Genomic DNA, 17,154 nt, shown 5'->3' with positions numbered 1-17,154 from the left:
CTGGTTAGCAGTCAAGTGCCTTAGGCACTATGCTACCAGAGCTCCCCATTAGCCATTACAGAGAGAGGCAAATCAAAACAACAAGATATCATCTCACTCTGGCAGTAATAGCAAAGTTTGAAAAAACAGAAATCAACAAATTCTAGTGAGTATGTGGAGAGACTGGAACTCTCATACACTGATGGTAAGACTGTAAAACAGTACAACTATTCTGGAAAATAGTATGGCACTTCTTTTAAAAGTTGGAAATAGAAATACCATAATATGATCCAGCAATCCCACTACTAGGAATATATCCTAGAGAAATAAGAACCATGCTAAGAATTGATATATGCACACCCAGTTCCTGAAGATGGATGTCATGCTTGGTAAAGTGGAGGGTTAGTGAAAAAGGGGAAAGCCCTCAATGAGATGGACTGACACAGTGGCTGTAATGATGGGCTCAGGTACAGCAAGGATTGTGAAGCCAGCGCAGGACCCGGCAGTGTTTCATTTTGTTGTACATGGGGTCACAGTGAGTTGGAGCCAACTTGACAGCACTTAACAACAACAATGTTCATCACAGTATTATTCACAATAGCAAAAAGATGGAAACAACCTAAGTGCCCATCAGTGGATGGATGAATAAACAACTATGACACACACACACAATGGAATACCACACAACTTTAAAGAATAATGATGACTCTGTGAAACACCTTGCAAATGGATGAACTTGAAGAATATTATGTATGAGGCCACTATTACAAAAACTCAAGAAAAGATTTGCACACAGAAAGAAGCATTCTTTGATGGCTACCAGGAATGGGAAGAGATAGGAGGAATCATTAATGAGAGAGTCGACACGGATTAGCTTAGATGAAGGGAAGGGCAATGCCCAGTAAGGGGGAGGTCAGCACCATATGAACAAGGCAAAGGAAGCCACTGGAGGTACCCAGGCCTTAAAGGCAACAACGTCAATACTACCAACACCCAATCCTGCAGAACAGTTAACAGCAAACATCTCCAAGTACACACATAGGTAGACACACAGGCCGAACCAGTGTGGGAAGGTGAACAGGACTATACCCACAAGTACATATAGCCTTGGTAGAGGACACTTCTACATATGTATTTGTATGCACTGCAAATATACCCATGGACACAGTAGAAAAATACAGGAAGCCAAGTTCAGAAAACTTCTTAGCCACACCAAACACCTTGAGGGACTGGGTCACTAGGTTAGAGAGTTTAGAACCATAGTCTCAGGGGACATCTAGGTCCACTGGCAGAACATAGCCCACAAAGACAATGTTCTACATCTTACCTTGGTGAGTAGTGACTGGGTCTTAAAAGCTTACGAGCGGCCATCTAAGATGCAACATTGGTCTCTCCCCATCCATGGCAAAGAAGTATGAAAAATATCAAACACTCAAGGGAACAATTAGCCCACAGGACTAAGGGATCACGCAAACACAGCCTCCATTAGCCTAAGACCAGGTCAACTAGATGGTGCCCACCTACTACATCCCAACCACTCTAATCGGGATCACAAAAGATCCTGGACAGACTGGAAGAAAATTATGTAACAAAATTCAAAATAATAAAAAAGACCAGACTTACTGGTCTGAGAGAGACTGGTAGAACTCTTGAGATGATGGCCCTTAGACCTCATTCATACCTGGAACTAAATCCACCCACTGGAGATCACCTTTCAGCCAAACAATAGATCTATAAAGTGAACAATAACACCTGTTAAGAACGTACTCCCCAGAACAATGAACCATAGTAGACCAAAGGTCAGCATTTGTTCATAAGTCAGGAGGGGGCAGGAAAGATGGGGAAAACGAAGGAGGAATCCAGGAAAGAAGCGGAAAGAGTCCTGCTACATGGAGGGGAGTGGCAGTAATGTCACAAAACAAAAAGTGCATACATTGCTGACTGAAAAACTAATTTGCTCTGTAAACTTCCACCCAAAGCACAACAACAACAACAAAAAAAAATAATAAAGACTCAGGTCTAAGAAGAGAATCTACGTTCATGTGGAGGGAGGGTCTGGATGGAGGAACATTTCCCATAGACTAGGGGACGAGGTCCTGCCTTCATGAACTCTGACAGGCTGGGAAGTCACGGTGGGCAGGAGTGGCTGTCCAAATGAAGGAAGTCATCTCAGTTGATGGCTCATCGTCACACATCATCCAGTCAGGATGGTCTGTTCCCAGGGTAACCAGGAATCACGACGGAGTCACATTTAGAAAACGTCGTGGGACCTGCAGAGACAGCTACTCACAAGGAAAAGATGTCTTCTTATATCCCTGAGATACCCATTCTCTAGGCTCTCCTTTACTGTGCTTCTTAAGGAGACCAAAGCTGCTGCTTATCACGGGAAAGAGACCACATTCCCAAAGCTGCTACTCAGCTGCCTGTGGTAGATCCCACCATAGAGCTGATTGCCAGTTTCATCATGGGAATAACTATCACCAGCTGCCCAGCCTCTCAACCAGGCCCAGCCAAGTTGACACACAACCTGAACTACCACATTTCCACTTTTGTCAAGTTGGTACCTGTACAGATCTTCAGTGGGTGGCATCTATACAGATCTCCACTGGGTGGCTCCAGTCCCCTAGTTCCCCTAAGTGGCAACCTCACCCCCTTGGCCTGGTGGGCCCCGTTCCTCTCCCCCTTGGACGTGGCAGCCTGGCCTCCTCACTCTTGGGCAGCGGCTACAGCTCCATCCCACTGACTCACACGAACCAGCAGCCCCACACTCCAGAACCAAGGTGGTGAAGGCCTGGCATTTTGAAACCTAGGGGGCTGTGGTGGTTCCACCCCCAAAGGCCATGGTCCTACCCTTGAGACTGAGGCAGCTCTGCTTACGAAACTTGGTCTCTCTGCTTCTGCTGATTAATGCCCAAGGGCAACCCACTCTGCTGAAAAACTCCCTGCCCCAAAAGCACTCGGCTTTCTTGCTCCACGGGCCGGCCGACCTGCTCCATCTCATGCCGGTCTCTTCCACCAATTAATGCCTGAAGGCAGCCCACTCTGCCAGGAAACCGCCTACCCAGTGGTGCCAGCTTTCTCCTCTGTGGGCTGGTAAGGCTGTTGCTGTTTAATGCCGGTCTCTGGGCTCTGCTACTGTTGTCTTTCATGCTGGTCTCTGCCGTATCTCTCTGCCAGTGTCTTGGCTCTGCTCCTGCCATCTCTCATGCCGCATGCCGGGGTCTCTCTGCCAGGGTCTTGGGTCAAGGACGCACTCCACTCCTGTTTCCACATTTTAGGTATCTGTCAGAGCAGCACCCCACTCCCTCAGTACCAAACACTGTTCTGGTTCCCTAGTGCCGCTGTGACAGGAATATACCATAAATGGGATGCCCTTAACAAACAGGACTTTATTCTCTTACAGTTTGGAGGCTTTAAGTCCAAGTTCAAAGTGCCAGGCTCTAGGGGCTGGGTGAAAGCCCCTCAACCTTGGGGTCCAGCTCTGCCTCCAGCTCCCAGCCCAATGGAGCTAGAGCTGTTTCTTCACTCAGACAGCTGCTGGCTGCTGAGGCTGCCAAGCCTAAGATTGACAAGTAAAAAGGCACAGTCCTGATGTTACCAAACCACAGGGCAGGCCATTAATTCAAGTTCATCGTAAGTCCCAAGGTTGGCAGAGCATAGCAGGCTGCTGAACAACACGGCTACATGCGGGGTCCAAGCGTGCCATATGCTAGAGACCATTCCCAAAGCTGCTTCTTATATATGGGAAGCAGACCACATACCCAAAGCTGCTACTCAGCTGCCTGTGGTAGATTCCACCATGGAGCTGATTGCCAATCTCATCATGGGGAATAACTGCCACCAGCTGCCCAGCCAAGTTGACACACAAACACAACCACCATAGACCCCTTGAAATTATGTCTCCAAAAATATATGTTGTGAATCCTAAAGCCCTGTACCTGTGGATGTAATCCCACTTGTGAACAGGGTTTTCTTTGTTATACTGATGGGTCTCATCAGTGCAGGGTGTGTCTTTAGCCAATCATGTTGGCCATATAAAAGGAGCAGATTACACATAGCAGCGGCAAACCCAGGTGGGAAAGGCAAGCCTGCCACACGGAGATCGCCGAAGAACCAAGAGACAGAGAGAGAAACTTCCCCAGAATTGGTGCCTTGGATCTAGACTTTTAGCCTCCTAAACCTGGACAAAGATTCCTGTGCACTGAAGTCAAAATACAAGTAGTATTTCTGTTACAGCAGAGCACTGAGGAACTAAGATAACCTTCACGAAGGCAGTGGGAGCAGGCACTGAATGGAACTGGATTTTTACCCATGTTCACCTCACAGACCATGTGGAACTGCACAGGGGTCAGTGGGCTCCACCCGCCTAGTCACGTCAGCTGACACGTGAAGAGAAGCACCGCTAGCTGCCACAGGGTCTGCATGATCTTTGGAGAAGCAAATCAAATATGGCCTTAAATTTTCATTGTATTGAGTAGTCAATTTTCCCCCCACCCCAAAACATGAGGTTCCTGGTGAAGGTTAAGGTGGATTGATCCAGAAGGAAACCAATGGCCTATGCCCGGGGCCAGACCCCTCACTGGCCTCTGCTGAGGCATCAGGAGCAGGCCCAGCACCACCCTGCCATCCACAACGCCCAGCACAAGACCGAAACGCACACATCCGTTTAATAGGCTCCACGGACTGTGGGGACTCGCTCCTGGGGAGGTCTCATGTAGCCATGGGCACAAAAGCACTCAGCAGTGGGACAGCCATGGAACGTCCCCACCTCCACCGCCTTCCTCTGGGCCCTTCCACCCGTACAGCTCCGTGTGAGCTAGTAACGTCTGAATGAAGTTTCTACTTGATCAGGTTACCTACTCATCAACACTGTGCCAGACTCAAAACACAAGAATTCCCAGCAACACCCATTCACTCGTGGCAGCTACACCAGGCAGGTGCTCCATGCAGATGAGGTGGACAGCCTCACGATGTGTCGAGCTCAATCAGGTTGTGGAATCAGACACTGCGTCACTCATTCGAAAGAGCGGCACGCTTTTTCTGTAAACATCCGGAGAGTGAAAGTTCTCAGCCTTGCGGCCCCTGGGATCTCCACCACAACCACTCAACTCAGCTGCTGTGGTTCAAAGGCAGCCACATACAATATGTAAATGAGTGGAACTGTATGCCAATAAAACTTTCCTTACAAAAATCGGAGTACAGGCTGTAGTTTGCTACTGGGTAACACTACGGAGTAATGTCAGCTGTTGCTATAGACAAACCCCAAAAGGTCCAGATGTTTATTTCCCACTTACCTAACACCCAAAACAGGAGCTCAGGTGGCCAAAGTGGTGTGCAATTGGCTGCCAACCTGAAGGTTCGTGGTTTGAACCCACCCAGCAGCTCCACAGAAACAAGGCCTGGTGATGAGCTTCTATGGGGATCACATCCAAGGAGACCCTTAAGGAAATCCTGCTTTGGCACGGATGAGGTCACCATGCATCGGGGTCCACTCAAAGGCAGCAAACAGCAGCGACAATACCCCAAACAGGCGATTCAGATTAGCGGGCAGCTCTCCTGTAGGTTCTGATTCAGTGACCCAGACCCTGTCACCAGGGTGCTTCCTCGTCTTCCAAGTAGAGCTTGTGAGGCTGCAGAGCTCATCTGCTCATCCAGGCAAGAGAGGCTGCGGGCCCTCTTCTTAGGCTCCCTGCCCGGGACACGTCACTTCCACTCAGACCGCTGGTGGCCACCAGTCACAAGGCTCCACCACCATGCAGAGACAGTCTCTCATCACAGCCACACTGAAGCCAGGGGCTTACGGTCTCTGGTGAGCTTGTTTTCTCTGCCACAGACAGGTGACAGGTAGATTTTCACAAGTGTCACCAAGGCACAGGAGAAATGCAGCTGAAGACTGAGGTTTGGAGAGTCTCTGAAGTCTCCCACACGAGAGGGCGGGGGCGTTCCTGACCAGCAGCGGGTTAGCGAGCAGCCCTGCGGGAGGTGAGGGGTGAGGCTGGGAGAGGTGAGACAGAGAGAAGGCTGGCCCAGCAGAGGGGCTCTGTGTGCAAGGCCGACGGGCCTGGGCCGCATCCTCAAGACAGAGGCAAAGCAGAGGGGAGCGACAAGCAGACGTAAACCTGGAAGATGGTTCCTGTGGCCACAGCTGAGTGTGGCTTGGAGAGGACCACGGCTGCAGGCAGGGCGACCAGTGTCTTCTCAGCAGTCTGAACTAGCAGCAGGAGGGTGGACGGGGAGGCGGATCCTGGGCTGTTGGAGGCGGTGACATCCACGAAGCTTGCTGATGGGGGCTGGGGCCTGCAGGCTTGTTGCCTGGACGGCATACTGATGGCGGACTCTAGTGGGAACACACAGCCAAGAGGAGCGGGTTTGGGGGGAGGAGTTTTGGGGACCCGCTGAATGTTCGGCATCCCTGTGATGGTGCAAACGGTTAATGTGCTCAGCTCTAACCGAAAGGTTAGCGCCTCCAGTCCACCCAGAGGCACCTAGGAAGAAAAGCCTGACAACACGTCCAGAAAGGCAGCCACGGAAACGCCTGCGAGCCCAGCCTTGCTATGCACACCGGCTCTGACGCACCTGACACCGTGAGTCGGCCTGACTCAACAGTAACAGGCTGTACATGTGGGACATCAGCCACGGAAAAGCCTGGAAGCACAGCCCTGCTCTGACGCACCTGGGGCTGCCCTGCGTTGGCCTGACTCAGTGGTAACAGGCCGTACTGGTGGGACATCCACGTGATGAGATGGTGCTGGGAAACCACGTGCCCTGGAGCTAGGGGTCCTAGTGGGTCTGCTGGCCGAGATCCCGGAACTCATCCTCAAGGCAGAGCAGCGGGGAACGCGGCTGCCAGCTCACGCTCGCCTTGCAGAGCGCTCTGCAGAAAAGCTGGACCGCAGCACCGCGTGTTGGACACGTCACTGCTCACGCCAAGAATACTGATTTCAAGCAGGTGGAGGCCAGGAGCCACGAGGGCAGACGGGAAAAGGCCTCCTCGCCCATTCATCAGAGGCTGCTGCGACCCACGCAGCCAGATGTCGCAGCACAAAGACCGCCAAGGATGCCATGACTCCCCTACAGACAAGAAGAGCCTGCTGAGGACCGAGGACGGGCAGGCGGCCTGCAGCCTCGGGCGGGACCGGGGCTCCCAGGCACTGAGTGTCGCCAGGGAGCCTCAGCCCTGCGCCGCCACCAACACTGGCCCCTGCAGGCAAGATGCCAGCTGTGGATATGCAGCAGCCTCTGGATTCGAAAGTCTCCAAGGTGGGCTTCTGGGCGGAGCCCTGCTAACCCAGATGTTCTGCACACCTCCCCTCGTGTGTGCTCGCGACCCAACCCCACTGTCCGGTGCTGCCGTCCAGCCCCTACCCTCTCCTGGGTAGCCCCTTCCTATCTCATGTCTTGTTTAACCCTCACCGCCACGCAGACAGTCGGGCTGCTGCCCCATTTGGCAGGGAGGAGACAGGTGCCGAGGTCGGGGTCTGCCTGGCGCTGCTGCACCCACAGAGCCCACTGCGAGTTCTGCAGTTAGAACAGGGATGAAATGAGTGTTCCCACAGCGCTTACACAAAAGCGTGTCCGAGAGATCAAACCCCAGCTGCGACTCCAAAGCCCACGTTCGTTCTGTAGGTGGACTGGCTCCCGTGGCTGGGTACGAGGTCCCTGGGCCCTAGCCGCGCTGTACACAGTTTCTGCCCAGGCTGACTACAGCAGCAGCACTGACCCAGAGCCCACACCACCCGGCCTCAGTCACAGGAAAGGCTCGCGTCTTGTGAGGACGAGGCTCTGCTTGTTGGATCCGGATTCCAATGGAGGCTGTGACAACTGGAGGGGGAACAAGGCCTGTCAGCTGGAACCCGTTTGCCCTAACTGCCCCTCACAGCCCCTTACCCCTAAGGATGCCACAGAAGCTACTGCTCCAGAGGCTGTCCCTTAATAGCCCCTGGGGGTAGTGCCTGGCACACAGGGCCCACCAGGGCTGTCCCCATGCTGCAAGCCTGCAAAGACGCCTGAAGCAAGCCAATGGGGGGGGTGCGCGATGGGACGACTCACTTCCTCCGCCAGCCCCGTGCCTGGTGCGCGGTTACCAGTGTTAGCTGCTATGGATTCGACCCCAGCTCATGGTGACCCTGCGTCAGCACAGGGCTGTGCCCCACAGGGCTTTCAGCGGCTGAGTTTTCAGAAGCAGGTCACCAGGACACAGCCCTTGCCCGGCACATTGTGCTCAGTGAGAGAAGGAAGGGACAGGCTTGTCAGCCATTCGGAGGGAAAAGGGACAAGATGGAGGAGGTGGCATAAGGAGGGGCTGCCCCACACACACCTCCTTCCCGAGTGGCCAGGCCCAGGGAGGAAGCCAGCCAGCGGCCCACAGTGTCCTATCACACAGTGACTCAGCGGCCATCTGGTATTTAATGAGAAGATGACAAGCCATTGGCGAGTTCTCCTCTTTAACATGGCGAATGGGGAAATGTGACTCTCTTGATCGTTTTAACGATTCTGATTTGCTCGCTTCTGCTTCTCTTAATGTGACAGTAAACGGAGCTACGAAGCGCCCCGAGTCCCACCTGGGGTTGCCTGTGATTTTCTTTGGGGGGCTGGGACATGGTTTTTTTGGGGGGTGCACTGCCAGGGCTCCCTTCCCTGATGCTGCCCCTGGGAAGGGCTAGCCCTGTGCCCCTTGAGACAAAAGCCCCCAGCCCAGGCCAGCCCCCTTCAGAGAGGACATGCAGAGCTCCAGGGTCCCACCCATCAGAGACTGGGGGACACCGGGCCCAGGCCAGCTCTGCAGCTGACCCTGGGCTGGTCCCTGTCTGGAGAAGGAAGATGGCCTGGCTGGTCGCTGGGGCCAGCGGCTTCCCTCCCAGGGCTGGGCACTGCAGGTTAGAGTTTTCAGGACGTGGCTGTTGCAGCCGTTCCACACTGTAGGCAGGACAGGGCACTGTCCAGAAGCCGCAGGCAGCCGAGACTCAGCCCCTACCTACCTCCCAGCCTTACCCCTAGTGTGACCTCGGGCAAGTTCAAGTGTTGAACAGGCTTCTTCAGGCCTTTGACCTGGAAGAACAATGCCCTGGAACAGGAATGTAGGGGCCAGCGGTGGGATGCAAAAGCGCTGAGCTGATTCCGGGAAAAGCAGCACCAGGGGTGCCAGGTGCAGCGGGTTCCCATCACCTGGCACAGCGGCCAGCGGAGAATGTGCAGTCACAGCCCTGGCACTGGGTAGAGTCCCCTTCCCTCTCTGGCCTCGGACTGGGAGTTGAAGAGCATAGACATCCAGGGTCCCCTGGCCCCCCAGCCACGTGGGGCGGTGGGACGAGCACGGGGCTGAGCGCGGAACAAACCAGGGTCTCAAGTTGGGCGTCCACGTGTGACTTCGGGCCACCCACCCTGGAAGAGACTCGGCTTCCGGATCTGCCGCAGGGATGCACGCCCCCCATCCCAGCAGGAAGCGCCACCAAGGCAAGGTGGCCGGGCGCCAGGCACTTCCGGGGCTGCTCTGTGCAGCCAGCGGGGCGCCTGAAACACCATGGGAGCCAGGTCCTCAGCCCCGCCACAGCCAGGGCCGCCCCCAGACCCACCACCTGCACACAGGGCCTGGGGGCTGTGCTCCGGCCACGTGCTCGCCTCAGTCCAAAAGCCAGGCTCACGTGACCATCAGCAGCGGACTGATGAAATTAGGCGCAGATGGCTACTTTGTTGTTGTTCTTTGAACTGACAGCTGCTGGTATAAAAATAAATTAAATTAAATTTCACAGAAGTCAGACTTTTTTGTATTTTGCAAAAATGATCTAAGTTTTTTTCACGTATGTTGTGTTGTTAAGATTGTTTTCTTTCTATTTAACATACGGAGGCTGAGAAAGCCCCAGGGCGGTGGAAAACAAGAATCACAAGTTCCCACTGAGACCCCAGGAGCTGGAGAAAGGGGCCCCCTCCGGCTTCCACAGCCCCCCCACTCCCCAAAGCTCTGAAAGGGCACAGCCCCCGGGCGAAGATCCCGGCTTCTTCTCCAGGGTTCTGGTCTGGGGAGCCTCCCGGTCCAGGGCTTGAAGCCGGTCCCCACCCCCCACCAGCTGCCTGTGCGATCTTGGACCAGTCATTGGCTCCTCTGCCTGACCTGTGAAAGAGGGTGTTAGCCACGCCTCTTTCAAAGGGCTGCTGAGCCCTGCCGCCGAGGCCCCTACTGCTCGGCCGAGTCAACAGAGGCTCTTCACTTACACAGGAGGATTGCGAACATGAAACGCCAGAGGACGAGCCAGGAAGCCCCCGCGCCATGTGTCTCACAGTGGGCTCTCGGCAATGTCCCTGAGTCAAGCCGGCCTCCCCTGGATGGGCACGCACAGCCGCCTGCATACACAGGAGCTGTGGGGGGCTTGGACCAGCCTGGGGTGGGCATCTGGTGTCTTCCCAGCCCTCCAATCCCTGCTCCCAGAAACCCCCACACACACCACACACACACACACACACACACACACACACACACACGCCCTCACAGTAGAGGTGCTGGGCGTGACCAACTCAGCTGCCGACCAAAAGGTGGGAGGTGCAGGTCCACCCAGGGGGACCTTGAAATAAAGCCCTGGCAACCAACCTGCCAGAAACTGGCCACTGAAAATCCCACAGGACACAGTTTGACTTGACACCGGGGTCGCCATGGTTGGGGTGGACTTGCCAGCACCTGGTTCTCCCCAGGGCTCTCCAGGGACAGTCCCAGGCTCCTGGCCACAGCTGACCGACACGGGGCTAATCCGGGAGGCCAATCAGAGGCCCTACTTAGAACTGTTCTAAGGAGAACTTGGAGCAGGGATGGCATCCTCTAGTGTAAGATGGCACCCCTGGGAGCTGCCCATGCCCACTCCCTGCCAGGTGGGAGAAGGTGGTCTGCAGAGACACTGAGCCCAGCCGACAGAGAGGGGCACGGCAGTCTGGTCCAGGAAGCAGCAGTATGGGGGCTTGTGGTCCTCAGCCAGCTGCTCCTGAGCAGCCCTGTGTCCCGTAAAGCCACCTGGGGCAGGGCCTTTGCTTTCCCCAGGTCATCAGCCCAACCCAAAAGCTCCCAGATGTAGGGCGACCGGGACCCAGCTCCTGAGGCCTCTGCTGCCATCCTTTTGCTAACCCTGCCCATGGGTCTGGCTCTTGTGAGACCCTGATGACAACCCCTTATTCAGCAGGGATCCCCCCGACCCCTTTCCCACAGGGTCTGCAGGGTCAGCAGAGGCCAGTCCTTTACTTCTCATACCTGGGGGAGCAGGTCACGGAGGTCGAGCAACGCCACTCCACACAGCTCTGCCAACTCCCTGGGGCTCCAGGTGGACCACGGTGTTCCGCTCTCAACCCTGACTCCCCACTCGGTGAAAACAGGCAGCTGGACCAGGTGGCCTTTATGATCTGTAACAGCTGTGACTTCCTGCGACGATGATGACCACAGCAGCAGCCACTGCCACGTTTGGCGTGTTTACAGGTAGCCAGACACCAGGCTACAGCTCCCTACTCGCCTGCGGACTCCCTCCGATGGGGAAGATGACGGAGAGGCGGCTCGGGGGTGGAGGGCCCAGACACAGGATCCATTACGGGCAGGATCAGCACCAGAGCTCCAAGCCTCTGTGATGTGAACTCACAAGGTGGGGCTGCCAGTCGGACTCCATCGGTAACGAGGGATCCGACGTCCCCGCCTGCCCTGCCTCCCGCTGACTGCAGACCCGTGAGAGAATACCAGGCCTTCAGGCATCCTCACATCCTACCCTTCTGTCAGGAGGTGAGGACCAGCCCTAGAGGACGAAAAACATCTCAGCATCCACGGCCAGTGAGCAGGAGTGAAGCTAACGCAACCCCCGCTCAGAGAAGGGCGGAGAAGGGTCGTGTGGTTTGTGAGGGGCTGCTCACTGGTCCGGGCAGGCCTGCAGTGTGGAAGGAGCCCCTGGGACAGACACCAGCTCTACCACTGCCACCTAAGCAGTGTGGCCAAGTCTCTGACATCGGAAAACGGAGGTGCCAAGTGCTCCCTCCACAGTGGGGGCTGGGAGTGCCTCTGTCAACCAAGGGCTCCCCCCCTCGCCCCCTCCACAGTCTGGGCCCAGGTGCTCGAGACTCAAAAGTCCAGGACCCAGAGTATGCCCCTCCCCCACGGGGCTGGCCCTCCAGGCCGAGTCTCTGGCCACATGGCCAGGCGGGCTTGGCAGCGGCCCGTCCCAGTAGCACCAAGAGAAGATGATTTCAAGTAAAATTAAAAACAAGCATGTGTGTTTCTCTTCCGCCCATCTGTGGCCGTTTCTCGAAGCACCAGCTCTGAAGGGGGGACGGTCAGGCGGAAGCACAATGACTCTTGGAGAAACTGGAAAAATTAGTAATTAGGAGGGGAAACCGTAATGAGAAAATGAGCCTTAATAAGGCAAACACAATACTGCTGCGGCTTTTTTCTCGCTCTCTCCTTGAAAACAAGTGGTGACTTCATGTCTGGGTTTCTTTGCTTTCCTGCAGCAGAGCCAACTGGGAAAGAGCTGGAGAAAATGTCTCCATTGTCCCCAGACAGAGTCCTCCTCATCCGGGAAACAGGAGGCCCCCTTCCTGTGACAAGCAGCTGTCCTCTGTGGCACACCCACTCCGCTCCCGGCAACACACCCTGTAGGCATGGACATCAGTAGTCAGGATAGGCTAGGTTAGGCCGCAGTGACAAGCCTGGGCCCTGAGGGTCTTCCTAGACCCAAGTTTGCTTCTCACTCAGTGACCTGAGGGAGGCAGAGTGTCCATCTCGAAACAAGCTCCGGGATTACCAGCCCAGAGGGGGAAGGATGGGACTCTTGCAGAAGCTCTGGGTGCACAGTGGGGCCTGGGAGTGCGTCCACCAGCCAAGGACTCACACTTCCACCCCACAAGCCGGAGCACTTCACGTGGCTCCACCAGACTTCAAGGGGGCAGGGAGCTGCACTCCTTACGTGCACCCAGAAAGGGAGCTGGAAAATTTGTGACCGGCCCCTGATGACTTCCATACATATGTTAGTCACGGTGGTGGTGTTAGCCACTGTTGAGTTGCCCCAAGTCACGGATCCCAGGTTAATGGAACAAAACACTGCCCCGTCCTGTGCCGCCCCGATGATCAGTTGTGGACTGGACTGTTCTGCCCCATAAGGTTCTCACTGACTTTCAGAAATAGATCGCCAGGCCTTTCTTCCTAGTCTTAGAGTGAAAGTTCCACGGAAACCTGTGCAGCATCCTGCCAACACACAGGCCTCCACTACAGATGGGTGGCAGCTCCCATGAGGCCCACTGGCTGGGAAGGGAACCACGTCCTGCATGTTGCTGTTGTTAGGTGCCATCAAGTCGGCTCTGACTCACAGCCACTGTGGTAGTTAAGTTTGTGTGTCAACTTGGCTGGGCCTGGCTGAGTGGTTGGCAACTGGATGTAGTTATTCCCTGTGATGAGACTGGTAATTAACTCCATGGTAGAATCTAGTGGAGCAGCTGAGTAGCTGCTTTAGGGATGTATCTGCTTCCCGTACACAAGCAGCAGCTTTGGGAACAGTCTGGAGCTCATGGCACGCTTGGACCCTGCATGTAGCTACGTGAGCACACTGGCTCTACTTCTTCCAAGAGAGGTGTATTCATTCTTCCAGCAGTGCATGGGATACTCAATCTTTTTCACCAACACCAGAACTCTTCCTCAGTCTTCCTTATTCGTGGTCCAGCTTTCAGATGCCTGTGTTGTTGTTAACGTTGTTAGGCCATCGAGTTGGCTCCCACTCACAGCAGCCCAATGGACAACAGAACGGAACACTGCTCGGTCCTGTGCCATGCTCACAATTTTTGCTACGTTTGAAACCATCACTGCAGCCACCGTGTCTATCCACGGTGATTGAAAAGGGTCTTCCCCTTTTTCACTGACCCTCTGCTTTTTACCACATGATATCCTTCTCCAGTAACTGGTCCCTTCTGACAACAGCCCAAGATGAAGTCTGGCCATCAGCTGCACTTCTTCCAAACCACACGTATAAGGCGACTGAAAACATCATGGCTTGGGTCATGTGCACCTTAGTCTTCAAGTGACATCTCTGCTTTTTTAACACTTTAAAGAGGTCTTCTGCAGCAGACACGCCCAGTCCAATACATCGTTGGATTTCTTGAGTGCATGCTGACTGTGGATCCATGTAAAATGAAGTCCTTGACAACTTCAGTCTTTTCTCCATTCATTATGATGTTGCTTATTGGTCCAGTTGTGAGGATTTTTGTTTTCTTTATGGTGAAGTGTAATCCATACTGAAAGCTGTAATCTTTGATCTTCATCAGTGAGTGCTTCAAGTCCTCTTCACTTTCAGCAAGCAACGCTGTGTCACCTGCATATCGCAGGTTGTTAGTGAGTCTTCCTCCCACGCTCATACTCTGTTTCTCTTCACAAGGAGCTCTGGTGGCACAATGCTTAAGACATCTGACTGCTAACCTAGAGGTTGGCAGTTCAAATCCACCAGCCACTCCATAGAAGGAAGACTGGGCAATCTACTTCCATAAAGATTTACTGCCTTGGAAACCCAACAGGGGTAGCTGTGAGTCAAAACTGAGTCAATGGCAGTGTGTTGGTCTGGTTTGCTTTCTTTTCATATAGGCCAGCTTCTTGGATTATTTGCTCAGCATGCTGACTGAATGAGCATAGTGATAGGATACAACCCTGGCACATGTCTTTTCTGATTTTAAACCATCAGTAACCCTTTGTTCTGTTCAAACAACTGTTTGTTGGTCTATGCACAGGTTCCACAAGAGAGCAACTAGTTTAGGAATACTTCCAAATTACCTGGCCAACCAAGTGAAAGATATCCATATCACCACTCCAAAGAAAAATGATCCAATGGGACATGAAAATGATAGAGCAATGTCATCAATATCACATGCAAACGAGAAAATCTGCTGAAGGTAATTCAAAAACGGCTGTAGGAGCACATCAGCAGGGAAGTCCAGAAATTCAAACTGGATTCAGAAGAGGGCACGGAACAAGCGATATCACTGCTGATGTCTGATGGATTTGGGCTGAAAGCAGCAAACACCAGAAAGATGTTTACCTGGGTTTTATTGACTGCTAACCAGAAGGCTGGCGGTTCAAACCCACCAGCCACTCCTCAGAAGGAAGGCTGGGCAATCCTACTTCTGTAGTGATACTGCCTCGGAAACCCAAGGAGGGGTCGCTATGAGTCGGGGCCGACTCGACGGCACATAACAATAACAACAACATTGACTATGCAAAGGCATTTGCGTACATCGATCATAATAAATTCTGGATCCAGAAAAGATGACAGCCTAAAGAACCTGTGGGGCAGTGCTACTCTGTCACACAGGGTCACTATGAATCAAAATCAGTCAGATGGCACACAACAGCAGCACAGATCAGGTGAAGGGAGAAGGGTCTCAGAGTTCACTCAAACGCAGAGAAAACTGTAAGCACACACTGGCTGAGCTTGTCTTCCAGCCTGAGAAGCTGGGCAGGTCCTCAGCCAGGACATCCTGGGCCTATGGGTTCATACCCTGGGGAGTCAGCTCCCCCTTTCGTAAGTACCAGTGCTTTTAATGTTGCTGGGCCTTGCAATGCATACCTGCACCTCACTGACTACCGTGTCATCTGCCATTTCACATTTACAGAAATAGTGAAAAACCTCGTATCCAACTGGTTTGCACATTAACGACCTACGTCTGGCAGTAACAAACGCTGAGGTGACAGGCACGAGGAACACTGGCGGTGACGGTTAGACTGTGTATCAAGCTGGCCGGGCCATGGTCCTCAGCGATTTGGCAGCTAGGTAATGATGGAATTTGGCAGTCATGTCATGATGCGGTCATCCTCCACTTTCTCATCTGATGTGATCATCCTCCATTTTCCCATAACGACCTGGTCTTTGGAGCCTAACCATGTCACTAAGTGAGGAGGGGATGCATAACAACGGTCTGCCTGCAACCGCATGGAGCGCACCATGGACTCACAGCGGACCCGCACCTGGTCGGTTGCGGACATGCAGCCTCCAGCCGCCACCAGAGGCCTGGTCATGGGACAGTCTCGAGTACTCACCTGAGGACGTTTATTTGGGTAATCGATCCTAGGGTGCAGCGGGGAGCACCTGAAGCTGCCGGGGACTACAGGGCAGCGGCACCTGCCCACAGAGGAGACGCACGGCCAACAGCCAGCTTGGAGACGAGGCGACTGCTGGCCGAGCAGGTGCAGCACCCCAGCATTTAGAGCATTGCCACAACAGGCTCTGATTGGCCCGTGCTCCAATATGGGGTGATTCTATAGGCCGAGTTGAGCCCGCGCCAATGCACCCAAGCCCAGCGCTGGTTGCATTTAGCTCCACCCCCAAACCCTGTCCAATCAGCAGACAGAGTCCCAAGCAAAGAGGAGCAAGGCTTGGCGCGCTTTCCTTGGAGCGCCTGCGCAGTGAGGCCGCTCGCTTCCTGGTGATCTGAAGAGTCCTTCCACAAGGTGGGGCGTGTGGCCCGGGTGCAGCCGCCTGCCCGGTTCTGATTGCTTTATGTGCATGGGGCCTTGCTCCCGCGAGGGGAGCAGCATGGCACCCGGAGGACACGGGAAGAAGGAGGAGAGTGAGGGAAAGGGAACAGGGGGCGGCTCTCCGAGGTCTACAGACCCACGGCCTCAGTTAAGGTGGAGTGGGCCCCGACTCTCAGCAGCCCCTGGACAACAGAACCAAACGCCCCCAGGCCTGCTGCATCTGCCCTCACCGTCTCGAGTCCATGGTCGGAGCCGTGTGTTTGGCGTGCCTGCCAACCCGGGGGCCCTCTCCCAGCACGTCATCACACAATATTCTGTTGTGATCCGGAACGTTTTCCACGGGTAATTTTCAGAAGGAGATCATTAGGCCTGTCTTCCTAGTCTGTCTTAGTTTGAAGCTCCCCTGGAAACTGTCGACTGTGGGGGACCCTGCTGGTGTTTGAAATATCGCTGTCATGGCCGCCAGCGTCACAGCCGCATAGACCCTCAACAGACTGACAGACGAGTGCCACAGCTAGGTCAGTGCCGCGAGGTCAGTTCTGACTCACAGCGACCCTGTGCACGGCAGAATGAAACAGTGCCCGATTCTGCGCCGGCCTCCCAGTCCTGCTGTGTTTGAGCCCATTGTTGCAGCGGCTGCGTCAGCCCATCTTGTCGAGAGCCTCCCTCTTTTTCCCTGACCCTGCACTTTGCCAAGCATGATG

The sequence above is a fragment of the Orycteropus afer genome, unplaced genomic scaffold, assembly GCF_000298275.1.
Source record: "Orycteropus afer afer isolate SDZICR_OR568_19922 unplaced genomic scaffold, OryAfe1.0 scaffold00128, whole genome shotgun sequence".
Lineage (NCBI taxonomy): Eukaryota > Metazoa > Chordata > Mammalia > Tubulidentata > Orycteropodidae > Orycteropus > Orycteropus afer.
This window is presented reverse-complemented; position numbering follows the sequence as displayed.